The sequence below is a fragment of the Hemicordylus capensis genome, chromosome 1 (genome assembly GCF_027244095.1).
Source record: "Hemicordylus capensis ecotype Gifberg chromosome 1, rHemCap1.1.pri, whole genome shotgun sequence".
Lineage (NCBI taxonomy): Eukaryota > Metazoa > Chordata > Lepidosauria > Squamata > Cordylidae > Hemicordylus > Hemicordylus capensis.
Window position 1 is genome coordinate 250859625 of NC_069657.1, and position 14263 is coordinate 250873887.

At 43.4% G+C, this 14263-nt stretch overlaps 1 protein-coding gene across 1 annotated transcript in view; it reads left to right on the plus strand.

Moving 5' to 3' along the window:
* Positions 1–14263, plus strand: part of EHBP1 (EH domain binding protein 1) — a 418269-nt gene that overhangs the window by 248576 nt on the left and 155430 nt on the right.

Genomic DNA, 14263 nt, shown 5'->3' on the forward strand with positions numbered 1-14263 from the left:
CACACACACACACACAGACGGCTACTTGTGTAGAGTCAAGATAGCTGACTCTGACTGTAAAAAGAACAACTGAAAGTTTTGTTAGAAGACCAGGGAAGAGCAGCATAACTTGCTAATTAACATCCTCCATTATATACATTTGAGCTCTTGGATTAGCTGCCACCTTCATTATTTGATATATTGGGGGTTTCTTTTAAATCTAAGCCAATGTTGAATTGATCACATTTTGTAATGTAAATAACTAAAATAAAATAAATGAATAACTTCATTGGTTTGCATTGTTCTGACTTGCTTCTGGCAGCATGCCACCATCCCTAAACCTTCTAGCCCTGGCATCAAGCCACATATCTAGAATGTGAAAATATACTGGTGCCTTGTGTCAGTAATTGCATTACTCTTTCAGTTTGGTATAGCTGCTTATGACAAATGGGAGAAAGTATGTTGTGGTTATTAAACCCGTTTTCTCCAACTTGCTTGATGCACCTCTAACTTGCTCTTGGTTCAACTGTAACTATGGGAGGAAGAAAATCAAGCAGACCACTGAGTGTTTTTACATTTATATCCTGCTCTTTCTCCAAGGAGTTCAGAGCAATTTACATGGTTATGCTTATCCTCATAACAACCCTGTGAGGTAGGTTAGATGGAAAGTTAAGTGACTGGCCCAGAGTTATCAGTGAGTTTTATGGTTGAATGGGGATTTGAACTCGGATCTCCCCAGACCTAGTCCAACACTCTAACCACTACACTATGCTGGCTCTTTTTTTCACCCCTCCTCCAGCCATCTTAAGGCACCACATGGTTGAAATTTTCCCCACATTCCTGTAGTAGGGTAAAAATGGATTCTAGTGCATATAACAAAGAACTGTGCCATTTACTGCTGATGAGAGATCACATTTGATGTTCCTCTCCACATGTATTCAGCAAAAATTCTGAACAGAGTCTACATGCATACAAATTATATGCATGATTGGGAATTCTGATTTTACAAAGTTCCTAATTGCATGAATTAAGAACTTTTTCCAAAGTGACTAATACATAGAGCACAGCGGTGTCAAACTGTGGCCCCTAAACTGTTGTTGGCCCATCATCTCCAGTCACAGTGGCCAGTAGCCAGGGATGATGGGAATTCTAGGCCAACAACAGCTGGAGGGCTGCAGATTGTCACCCCTGATATAGAGTCTACATGCATATAGTCTGTACACACGTAAGGTCTGTTCAGAATTTACCCTGAATGCATGTAAAAGTGGAGTCAGTAGGTATACTCCTGTAAGAACCAGTCCTGCTGGTTCAGGCCCAAGGCCCATCTAGTCCAGCATCTTGTTTCACACGGTGGCCCACCAGATTCCTCTGGGGAGCCCATAGGCATGAGGTGAGAGCATGCCCACTCTCCTGCTGTTGCTCCCCTCCAGCTGGTAGTGAGAGGCATTGTGCCTCTGAGGTTGGAGGTGGATCACAGCCGGGGGTGTTCTCCAAAGTGGTGGTGGGGTCCACGGAGGTGTCTCCCCGCCCCCCGCCGCCGGCCTTCCCACCTTAAAAAATGGCCCCATTCGGCCATTCTTCGGGCCTTTCCACCACCAGCGTCGTGGCCATTTGGGAGGTCGCCATGCCTGTGCAGTTGGCCTCTGTGTGTTATAGTCTGCCCACCATGCAGTTTTCAGATAGCAATGAAGAGAAGAAAAGTTGTTTATTAAGTCCTTGCCAGCTCAGTGCATCTGCTCATTCCTCTCACTGCAGTCTCATCTGTTTCTCTGGTAGCCCAGATCTAGAAGTAAGGCATCCACATGCTGCCTCTGGAAAATGGAACTTGGTTCTTCTTTCTTCTTGGCTTTAAGTTTGGCTTTCTCTCGTTCCTCTTGATCTTTGAAGTGGCACCAATAAAATAACCAATTGAGCAACCACAAAAAAAGCTTATAGCAAAAGTTTCATTTGCTACAAAACGTGTCACAAGTTCATCCAAGTCCAGGGCATCGGCAATGTCCTTACTGTAACTTAAAAGAACAAGATCAGCTTTATACTGATGTAGCATTGGCAATGTCTGTGGACATAAAACTGATGTTAAATGAGAAAAGCAACTCTCTACTGTTGCAGTGCTACTCGGCATTGTCAATGCAACCTCAGCTATGAGACCCAATATGGAAATGCAGATCCATATTTTGTGAGCTCATCTGCAAATTGCATCAGTAATGGCCTTTCTTTAATAAGAGATTTTGCCAAAAGAAGCTCTGAATTTAAATTTTCTAACTTCCTACAGTTGTCTGAGTTACGTTTCAATATTTCACATAGTGGTTTCAAATTTTCTTCATTCCCATCCTGGAGAAAATGCTTGTAAGCAGCTACTAAAACATTATTTTTCTCTCTCCTTGAATCTGTTTTGCAGTTCCTGAGCATAGCTGTCAATCATACTGTTATAAAACCTTCTGAACTCTTGTTCAGCTTCACTCCTTCCTTCACACCCACAATCAACAATGCATCAGAAAAATGTTTTGGGAGTTTATGAAGATGTTTTGATGTTGGTGCTTCATGGTCAGCAGAGTCATGTGCTTTCTTAGCTGCTTCAAAAGTGTTCCTGAAAGCAACACCATCTCGCATTTCTTGCAACTGCCTCCCAACATGGTCAATGAGTTTCAGTGCTGCCCCAATATCCAGATTCTTCTCCTGTAGCTGTAATGTAACAGGTTTAAGAAATCCCAGTACTTTCAGCATAATTTCAGTAAGAAAGGAAAAAGAAAGAGTATTGACATGTAATGTTTGAGCAATCCAGAAGCTTCCAATTTCAGATGACCAAGGTTTTCACAAGGGGAAGATAAACTGATGAATGCAAGTGTGGATTTTTTTTTTTTTTTTGCTTGAATGTATAACCATAATTGAATCTAAATTTCCAGTCCATCATTGAACCAACACGCGTTTTAAAGAACTGTCTTCATATGTCAACAAAGGACAACAATGACTGGATGGGCTGCCAAATTAACATTTCCTCCTAGGCACATCTTATAGAAAACATCACACCAACAATATCACAAATAAAAGCTGCCTCTCTCTAAAATAAGAGGCAATATCCTAGATATGCCCCACCCCTTCTGGAGACTTGGTTGCTGGCTAGTACCAAATGTTATAATTTTACAGGGCTGGGATCACTAGTACATCAGCTATTCTGGCAAGTTTTCAACAACTGCTGGGTCCAAAGCAGCTATGGAAGGTTAGAGCGGGGTTGTTGAGCAGGCCTTCCTCTCTGTTGCTCCTGCTGATACAGCTCCTGTTCTTGCTGTCTGCTCTGACCACTAGTTCTTCATAATGTTCTGGCCACAGGCTTTGCTACAGGGCTAGAGCGCTTTAGTTTTCACCCTTCAGCTTTCATCAAGATGCTCACACCTCTGTCAGGCCCAGGTCTAACTACCTGGAGAAGCGGAGCAATCTCATGCTCAGGAGCAATCCATATGAAATGAGGGTCTCCTTCCCTCCCACTGTCTTCCAGCAGACCCAAATCTTAGGCACCTGGAGGGGCAGCGCAAATACATGCTCAGAAGCAGCCCAGGTGGAATAAGACTCTCCTGTGCTCAGAAGCAGCCCATGAATGAGGCTCTACTTCCCTCCTCAAAGCCCAGGGGTCTTTTACAGCAGCAATTTAAAAATCCTTCAAAATTACTATCAGGGTTCAAATTTTATAGGCAAATATCTTTCTAAATGGTTGCCCAGCTTACGCGTCCCTGTCTCCTCTTCCCAGCCTGGCTAGGCTTATCGGGACCGGCCTCGGAGCAGGGATGGGGAGGGGGTTGAGCATCACCCTGTGCCTCCTCTGTCCCAGGCTGCTTGTTCCTTGTGTCTGCCCCTCTCTGGGGACCTCTGACACTCTCCACCAGCCTCCTTCTCATCCCTGGCCGCTCCTTATCTGCCTCCTCAGAGGCTATGAATCGCCAGCCCCCAATTATGGGACCAACGCCCCTCTTTATTACCTGTAATTGACTACCCCTTACAGCTGTTCCCAAAGCCTCTCCCCCTTCCTGCTCAGACCCTCTCCCTTTGGGAGGCACGCTGCTGATGTTATCCTCGCATGCCTCCCCTTCGATCTTATCAGGGCTCAGCTCCTCCTCCACTGGAGCTGAATCCCTGCCTGTTGGCAATCTTTCCTTCATCTCTCCCCAGCTGTCACCCATCCCTGTCGCCTTGGGCCCTCTCACCACTCCGTCCTCGGAGGTAAGGACAGCCGGCCTCGCTGGACACAGAGTTATTTGGAACAAGAACTTAAAACACAAAAGTAAACAATGACTAAGAGAATTGTTACCAAGCAACAATAGAAGACAATAATTATAGAAAAAATGCTAGAGGTGGTGGTGTACAGAGCATATCTATCTATCTATCAGATTTGTACACCGTCCCAAACTTCCATCTCTGGGCAGTTAACAATAACATAAAAACAAGTTAAAAACATACACAAAAACTTAAAGCAATTTAAGTAATTTAAAATCAAACACAGATTAAAACCTAAAAAATCTAAAAGAATGAAAAAGCTTGAGTGAAGAGGTGGATTTTCAAATGCTTTTTAAAAATTGTCAGAGATGGGGAGGATTGTATTTCGGTAGGGAGTGCATTCCACAATCTCAGGGCAACAACCGAGAAGACCCACCCCCATGTGGCCACCAGGCGAGCTGGTGGCAACTGGACCTCTCCAGATGACCTCAGTGGGTGGTGGGGCTCATAATGAAGAAGACATTCTCTTAAATACCCAGGGCCCAAGCCGTTTAGGGCTTTATAGGTTTATAACCAGCACCTTGTGTTTTGCCCGGAAACCTATTGGCGGCCAGTGTAGCTCTATCAGCAGAGGAATAATGTTTTCTCTCTGAAATGCCCCAGGGACCAACCTGGCCACCGTATTCTGTACCAACTGGAGTTACCAGACTGTGTACAAAGTCAGCCCCACATAGAACACATTGCAGAAGTCAAGTCTGGAGGTTACCAGCAGATGTACCACTGTTTTGAGGTCATTCATCTCAAGAAACGGACGCAGCTGGTGTATCAGCCGAAGCTGATAGAAAGCCTCTCTGCCCACTGCCTCAGCCTGAGATACCAGGGAGAAGTGTGGATACAGAAGTACTCCCAGACTGCATACCTGCTCCTTTTGGGGAAGTGTGACCCCCATCTAGAACAGGTAGATCAAACAAGGAGGCATCCTGCCCTCCCTCAGAGAAGCATTTATGATTTCTTCCAGGCCTCCTGCAACAGCCTCCCTGCTAGATAGAACAAGCCATGTTGGATAAGGGTCAAGAGAACAAGTGGTAGGCCTCATTGTTCCAAGCAGCTTGTCCACATCCTCAGGAGTCACAAATGGAAACCGATCCAGTCGAACCACATAAGAAGAGTTGCTGGACACTTCCAATTCAGACATCACAGTAATTGTGGAGTCTCTATCTAAGTCGGCCTGAATACAAGAGATTTTATCTGCAAATAATTCATTAAACACATCACAGCGGGTAACTGATGGCTCCAAATTCTGATTCAAAGAAGTGAGGACAAGTACTAGCCCCCTCACAACCCTGGACAACTCTGCTGGACGTGAATTCGCAGATGCAATATGGGCAGAAAAGAACCGCATCTTTGCCGCAAGTATTGTCTGAGCATAGATCTTTAAATGTGCTCTATGTCACAATCTGTCGGATTCAAGTCAAGTCTTTCTCCACTTGCGCTCCAGTTGCCTACCTTGCAACTTCTGCCCCCATAGATCTTCCATATACCAAGGGGCCAATTCTGAAGTTCTTTCGGAGGGGACACTGGGAGTAATCGTTTCTACTGCCCCAGTGAGCATGTTGTTCCAGTTCTCCACCAGGGCATCAACAGGATCACTGTCAGAGCCAACATTAAATCCCTCCAAGGCTTTTTGGAATCCTTTTGGGTCCAATAACCTCTTCAGGTGGACCATTCTAATAGGTCCCTCACCCCTGTGAAGGTGGGAAGTGGTTGTAAGCCCTAACCTTAACAGATGGTGGTCCGTCCATGACAATGGAGAAATCACAGGAGTCCCCACCCATGGAACACCACCCTGATCAGAGTAAAATACCAAATCAAGCGTGTGGCCTGCAATATGCATCGGTGCAGAGACCGCTTGGGATAGGCCCATAGTTGTCATGGCTGCTATGAACTCCTGAAGGAAAAGTTGGTCCCAAAATGAACATTGAAGTCCCCCAGCAACAAAAGCCTGGGAGCCAGCACAAGTTTTGCGACCAATTCCGTGAGCTCAGTAGGGGATTCTGTTGAGCAGCGGGGTGATCGGTACACCAACAGAAGGCCCAATCTATCCCTGGTCCCCAAACCTAAGTACACACATTCAATATGGTCAGATACCCCAACAGAGACACTGGTAAGAGAGATGTTATCCTTATAGACCATAGCCACTCCACCTCCCCACCCATGTCCCCATACCTGCTCCTCTACAGAATACCCTGGAGAGGGCCACTAGCCTCCCCCAACCAAGTCTCAGTGATACACACCAGGTCGGCCCCTTCATCCACAATCAAATCATGGATGAGTTTGGGTTTATTCTGGACCAACCTGGCATTGCAAAGGAGCAAGGTGAGGTTATGTGGGTTGTTGGCAGTGCTCCCTGAGGTCAAAAAGCTGGCAGGATAACTGAAGGGAAAGACAGATATTAAGTTTCTGACTGCCCTTCCTCTGGAACAGCCTGCTGACCTGCCAACGTTACCCCACCACCACTGGAATAGCTGCCCCACACATTGAAGGTGCCCCCTGTCTCACATATCTAGACAAACCCAGACACATTACAAATTAATTTCAACCAACTCTCAGTAGCAAGTGGGCAAACCAGCTGTTGCAACTCCTAAAATAACCAATAGGAATATAGTATGCCCCAGCCCTCAGTTCCACACCGAAGGCCAGGCACCAAAGGCTGGTCCCCTTTGGTGGCTGGCTTCGGAGGCTATCTACAGGTCAGCTGCCTACCACTGGCTGCACTGCTGGTGCTCCCTCCATTTTTATAGGCTCCCCAAAACTCAGAGTCACCTCTCTCACAGGTGACTCCAAGCTGGGGCAGATGAAAATTAGTGCTCACAGTTGAAAATAGTTGCCAGCACTCAGGAAGATGAAAGGGCAAAGCACAGCTACACAGACCGACCTCTGAGCTGTCCATGCCGGGCTGGAGAGAGGTGAGTGGCTAAGGAGGCTATGAAATATCTCCAGACCAAAGTCAAGGAGACAAGCTGACACAATCCAAGCCCCCATATCTTCTTCGCCTCCCTTACACAATATAATGCAAAGCAGCAGTTTACAAACAATAACGTTTTCTCTGGTTAGCTGTGGGATAAAATTCCTTGTCCTATATTATCTCATTTTCTAAGCTCAAATCTGTATATAATATAAACATGAATTATTTGTCGGACTACTCATGTTCCACAGAATACATCAAGAATACTTTCCCCAGAAGCAGTAAGAGAGGTCCTCAATTTTGGAGAGTGCACATCTTTGGCTTTTCATGAGATCAGTGAAGAGAGAGAAAGGAAGCATGGGTTACAGTACAACCTGAGGAATGCCTTCTCAGAAGTAGGTTCCACCAAGTTCAGTAGAACTGAGGCTATTCACACAACTGCTCGAAAGAAGGCTAAGGGAGCCCAGCCCGCACTCAAGCAGTTGTGAGAACCGCCAGGAGCCGCATGGCTCCTGGTGGTTAGCCTGCTTAATTCCGCCCCCCTTAAATGTTGTAAATCTGTTTGCTCGGCTAACCCAACAGGATTTACAACCCCCTTCAGCACTCCCCCTATGAGTTAAAAGAAAGTAGCAGCGAAGCTACACGAAGAAAAATAAAAGGCTCACAAAGAAAAATAGTAAATGAATTAAGTCCCCTGAACTGAACTAGGTACCCCCCTCTAACAGTAACTGAGTAATAACTGAAAAGAAAACACAGAGCAAAGAATGAAAAGAACGAAGGACAGCAGAATAAGGAATTAACGGAACAAAGCAGGAAAGCATAAACAAGAGCAAACTGGAACTCGGAAAAGTTGGGAATTCAAATAGCGGTCTGCGGTCAGCGAAGATGAGGTTAGTGGAGCAAGTGCTCCACTAACCCTGTTTTGGCGATCATGATTCGCCATGGCATGGTGACTTACAATGAGACTGGCTCTAACAAGCCTCCCGGCCTCAGTGGTCTCCCCAGAATGCCCCGTGCACTCGTGTGGGGCATCGTGGGACTTGCGAGGACCGGACAGCCCCTGATCTCCACCGCCCTTACTGGCTCCGTGACGGAGCTGGTAGTCATGTAGGTGGCCTCCCCGCAGAGCCCAGTTAGGCTCTGTGCCCGGATCGTGTGTAGAGCCTCACTAGGTGAATACGTATAGGATTGCAGCTCATCCTGTGAACTGGTTTCTGTCTCAACTCTTCTATGGAATGTGCAAAATGACCCTTAGTTATCCTGCACTCACATGCAAATCTTACCCAAGGATAGTCCCTTCATATTCATTCACTGCCCCACACTATGTTAGCCAGTTACACCTATCTATCACTCTCAGGATGTGCTATAAATTGCAAATCATTCCTTAAATGCTGATACTTTTGCACATCTAACACCTGTACCTCTGAACTGTTGCCTGTTCTAGAGTGCCTAAACTTTTTAGTTAGTGTGCATTCTGATCATTTAGTAAATAAGACTAATAAACAAGAGGAAGCTGGGTTATGGTATGTTTACATCAATCATATAACACAGTAGTCCAGGTTTTAAATTGGCATATGCTATTGTCAGATATTTTTCTGAGAGTTAGATATAGAAATACTAAAAAAGTGACAATATTTATTTTATCTAAACTAACTGTAATGTTGAAAACTATAGAGACCACATGTCTCTATGGATATTACATCTCCTTTAATTTCCTTTCTTAAGCGCACATGTTTCTGTCACCAAGAATTAGCCATTAATACCCCACTAAAATTGTCCAGTTGCATATCTGAGGTGTTTGCATTTTGTGTTCCCAAATTTGCTTTGAGAAGCATAATCTCTAATCCAACAACATCATCATAGGATTTTTTTAAAAATCACTTACTGTACATAGCTGACATTCCTCAGAACCTACGTGTTTCACCATTGTCCAATTATCTCCATCTTCAGCAACATGTAATACATTGAGTAAGTGTCTGGACATCATAGTTTTGATTGACTACTGAATACTTTAGTTGGACTAAAAGTATATCTATTTAACACATTTGATAAACAACTAAAAACTTATATCTAATCCTTTTCAGCTTTAGGCATATGCCAATCAGAAGAACATGGAGGGTAAGTGGTGAGGCTTAGATGTCTGAAACTGGTGAGATACTGGTTTACTTCATTTGAAAAAACTAAGTCTGCCAGCAACATAAAATGTCTCTCAGTTTTTTCAAATGAATTAAACTTCTATATCTCACCAGTTTCAGACATCTAAGCCTCACCACTTACCCTCCATGTATCAATAAAATTGTTCAAGAAAAAGCGTAATAATTCAGCCCCGAGTGTTAGAAAATGGATACTGAGTTGCAAATGTTGCTTAGGATTTTCTGTTATTCTTTTCCTAAAGTACAGCCCAAACATTTGCTGCTTCTGGGAATTTTGTGTGGACATCTGGCTTGCCTTCTGGTTTTAGCTTCTGGTGCTGATCATTTTCAGCATTTCTTAGAAATAGCCTTAAAGGGGCAACTAGAACACAGTGCACACTGAACACTAACATGCTGATGATGCTGAGAGCTTGGAAGGTAACACACATTATCTGCCTATTACCTGGAATGTGTTCTTCAAATGGGACACCTGGCTGTTGACAAGAGCTGCCAGTATCCATACGAGTTCCAAGACCCACACAAATAATTTGTTTGTGTGTTCTAATTGTTTTGTTGTTCTAATGTTGTCATCATAACAATGTATTGCGTTTCCTGTGCTCAGATGTTCCTTCTATGCCATCTTGCTAACCATTCTGAGCCTAAATGGTTCCTTAAGGCACTTTAAAATAATTCTTCTATCTAGCAGTGGTGAAGTACAGTCCTACATATGCAAGTGCTGACAGAATTTCAGACAGTGCCTAAGAAGGTATTGATTAAGAATAGATTTCTCCATAGCCTGCTAATCTAGCCAAGGATGCATGCCAGAAGGTGTGCATTTGCTTGCATTCCTGTTACTGAGAAAACAAAACATTTATCAATATGAAATAGTTTATATTTTCCTCAGCATTTTGTTCATGGTTTATTATTATTATTATTTTAAATTAGCAATAGGCGAGAGAGTGCCACTGGTCTTGTGATAGCAAGCTTGAAATGCCCCCTTTGCTAAGCAAGATCCACCCTATTTTGCACTTGAATGGGAGACTACATGTGTGAGCTCTGTAAGCTGTTCCCCTGAGAGCATGGGGCCACTCTGGGAAGAGGGGTGCTGCTCTGGCATCTCCAAGGTGGGCCTGAGTAGGAGCTGCGGACATGCAGCAGCACCACTCACACAACTCCTGCTCACAATGTTGCGTAAGAAGGCTAAGAATCTGGAGTCGTGTGCACTCCGAATCTGGAGTTCCTGCACTCTAGAAGCGCTTAGAAAGATCAGAGACACGTTGCTTACTCTCTGCATGGTGTTTCCAATCTTACTAAGTGTTATGAATAGGCTCTACATCAATACTTAGTTAGTCGGGATATCAACAGCATTCTTGGTGAACACTTTCAAGTGTTTAAAAGTTCACATTTTATTTAAATTTCCCTCATTTGTCTACTCTGTCAAATTTGCATGTTTGATCCAAATATTTGACACAGTTCTAGTAGAGACCCATTTCAAACTGACTTTAGGGCAGACTATGGGGCTGAGACAGCCTTGGTCGAGAATGGGATAAAATCTCCTGTTCTGGATGGGATTACACTCTCCCTGAAAGAACAGGTACTCCATTTGGAAGTGCTCTTGGATCCTAGTCTCACTCTGGTGTCTCAGGCTGAGGCTATGCCATGAGCACTTTTCATCAGCTCCGGCTGATACGACAGCTCCACTCATGCCTTAAAGAGAATGACCTCAAAACAGTGGTGGAGCAGCTGGTAGCCTTCAGGCTGGATTACTGCAATGAGGTCTATGTAGGACTGCTTTTGAATGCAGTCCAGAAACTTCATTTAGTCCAAAATGCAGCAGCCCAATAGGGATAGCCTGGAGAGACCATATCATACCTGTTCTTAAACTATTACAGCCAGTATGTTTCTAGGCAAAGTATAAAGTGTTGGTTATTATCTTTAAAACCCTGAGACTTAGGCCTGGGTTACATGAAAAAGCGTGTTTCTCTGCAAGATCCCCACCACATATTAAGATCATCAGGAGAGGTCTATCTTCAGGTGCTAGCAGTTCATCTGGTGGCAACTTGGGATCAGGCCTTCTTAGTAGCTGTAGGTTGTGGAATGCACTCCCTATGAATATAAGATGTCATCTGAGAGCCATAAGGATCCAGCTTGACTTTTAATAATATTCAAGTGGTTTTAATGTTTAGAGTACTGGACTAGGGCCGGGGAGACCTGCGTTCAAATCCCCATTCAGCCATGATACTTGCTGGGTGATTCTGGGCACTTCTCTCTCAGCCTAACCTACTTCATAGGGTTGTTGTGAGGAGAAACTTAAGGACACCGCTCTGGGCTTCTTGGAAGAAGAATGGGATATAAAATGTGAATAATAATAATAATAATAATAATGGAGGTAGAGTGGGATATAAAATGTGAATAATAATAATAATAAAGAGGAGGAGGAGAACGACAATGACTCGATGTCTGGATAAAACAAACCAGTCAATAACACCTGTCTGTGTAAATAAATAATAATAATAATAATGGTTTTATTTTTATGTTAATGTTTCAAATGGTGTGTTCTTTTATTGTGAACTGCTCTGAGCCATTTTTGTGTGGAAGGTATATAAATTTAATTAATAAATAAATAAAATATATAAAATTTGTCAGCAGATCACAGTTCATTTAGATCTGTTAGAAGAGAGGTTTTTCTCTCTGTCGTTCGTCTCTTGGTTAGGTATTTTCCACTGGACACCAGTATCAAAGTTTCAAACAAAGCTTTATTTCATTGCTAGCAAAACTCTTGGGTGTGGCTGCCCCCTGTTACACACAGTGGCCTACCAGATGCCTCTGGTGACCCCGCAGGAAAGAGGTATGTGCATGCTCTCTCTCCTGCTGCTGTTCCCCTGCAACTGGTATTTAAAGGCATTGTGCCTCTGAGGCTGGAGATGGTCCACAGCCACCAGACTAGTAGCCATTGATAGACCTGTTCACCTTGAATCTGTCTAAGCCGCTTTTAAAGCCATCCAAACTGGTGGCCATCACCACATCCCATGGCAAAGAATTCCATAGATGAATTATGCACTGTGTGAAAAAGTACTTCCTCTTGTCGGTCCTAAATTTTCCGACCTTCAGTTTCATGGGGTTACCCCTGATTCTAGTGTTGTGAGAGAGGGAGAAAGATTTCTCTCTGTCCACCCTCTCCACTCCATGAGTAATTTTATACACCTCGATCATGTCTCCTCTTAGTCACCTCTTTTCTTAGTTGCCTCTCTTTACTAGCAAAGATTTTAAAACAGAAATCCTATTTACAACAATGAAGAGGTTTGTGCCTCTTCCCTTCACACAGTGGCTAGATGGATGGACTTCAACTTGGGAAGTTCAAAATCCCTGTTTAGCCTGAAAACCTACCAGCTCGCTGTGGGCAGTGATTCTCTCTCACCTAACCTATCTCATAGGCTAAAATAAAAGAGAGTGGGGAACATGTACAACACCCTGAAGTTTTTCACACAAGTCTTTTAAAGCCCTTTAGCTTGCATCTCCTCCGGAATGGAGGGTGTGCATTCACACATCAGGCAGATTTACTCTGAAGTCCTTGTGAGCTATCAAGGGGCACTTCACACACAATTCGAGTTTTTCACTGTGTGTGAGAGTGCAGCCTGATAAAATCCACTTTTTGGATCGGGTTTTTGGGAATATTTGAGTTCGCAGTAAAGCCTCTCAGAAAATTCGCGGTAAAGCCTGCTGTGTGAGAGGGTAGATGGGATAAAAATGTAAGCCGTAAATAATAAAGTATTTCAAATAGTATCATTTTCCATTGTTTGTGACTATTTGCAAATGCCTCTATGAGTTGTTTATCACACAACTTCATTAAATCACACAACTGTCATTAAATAAATCCTTTCACTCTTCATGCAGTTTGACCTGTTACATGCACTTTGAACATCCCTTTTGAACACTACTACTGGAGGCATACACTCAAGAAGTAAATCTTAAAAGAGCAATAGCATCTTGTATGCAGAAATATTTTTGGCAGTTTATACATGTTGGTGCTGCTGAAAGATATATGAATTAGATAATGTCTTCTGTTTTATCTGTGGGTTTGTTTGTATAATCATGCCTTATTAGCATGACTGAATAGTCAATAAAATAGCCAATAAAAATGAGAAATTACCTTTGTGGTATTCCTGTTACAGTGACTGTAAGCAACCATTCCCCACAAGCACTAAAATCATAAATCACAATATGTTGGAAGTTGACAGTTGGAATTGTTTAGCACTGGTGTGCTTTTGTCAAGTGGGGGCATTGTTGGTCTTTGAAAAATAGGCAGTCTGGATAGGACTGTATCTTGTAGAGTTGCACTGCTGAGAACTGTGAAACAACTTTCTTTTTAACCTTTGCGTTTGGCAGCCCTTGTGCACTTGGCATTGTTGGAGTGTACATGTAGAGGTTTTTTTCTAAAGCCAAATAATTACGTTACTATTTATGAATGCAAGTCTTCCTTTCCCCCACCCCCAAAGTGGTGCTTGAGTATGTAGAATGTATTCCAGTTGAACAGTTCTGTCTATTTAACTTCATGTAAGAATTTTTTAAGCTAAAAAAGTCAACAAGTGTGTGTGTGTGTGTGTGTGTGTGTGTGTGTGTGAGAGAGAGAGAGAGAGAGAGAGAGAGAGAGAGAGAGATGGGGTGGAGTGAGAGAGAGAGAGAGAGAGAGAGAGAGAGAGAGAGAGAGAGAGATCCAGGGGACATTTGTACTTTGTTCAATACAGACATCTGAAAGAATAGATCATGGTCCTTTAAAATAAAATTATTTACCAGTGTATTCCAGTTTTATGTCTTTGTAACTGATTTCATAGTATGGCAACTCACATTGTGACTTTGATCTTTTGTGCTACACTAGTAGATCCTAACTGTGGTCAACTTTGACCCTGGTACACTTTGCTTTTAGGTAATCAGAATGCTGTCTTCGTCAAATATGAAAGGGCTTTTACATGACTGCATTTTG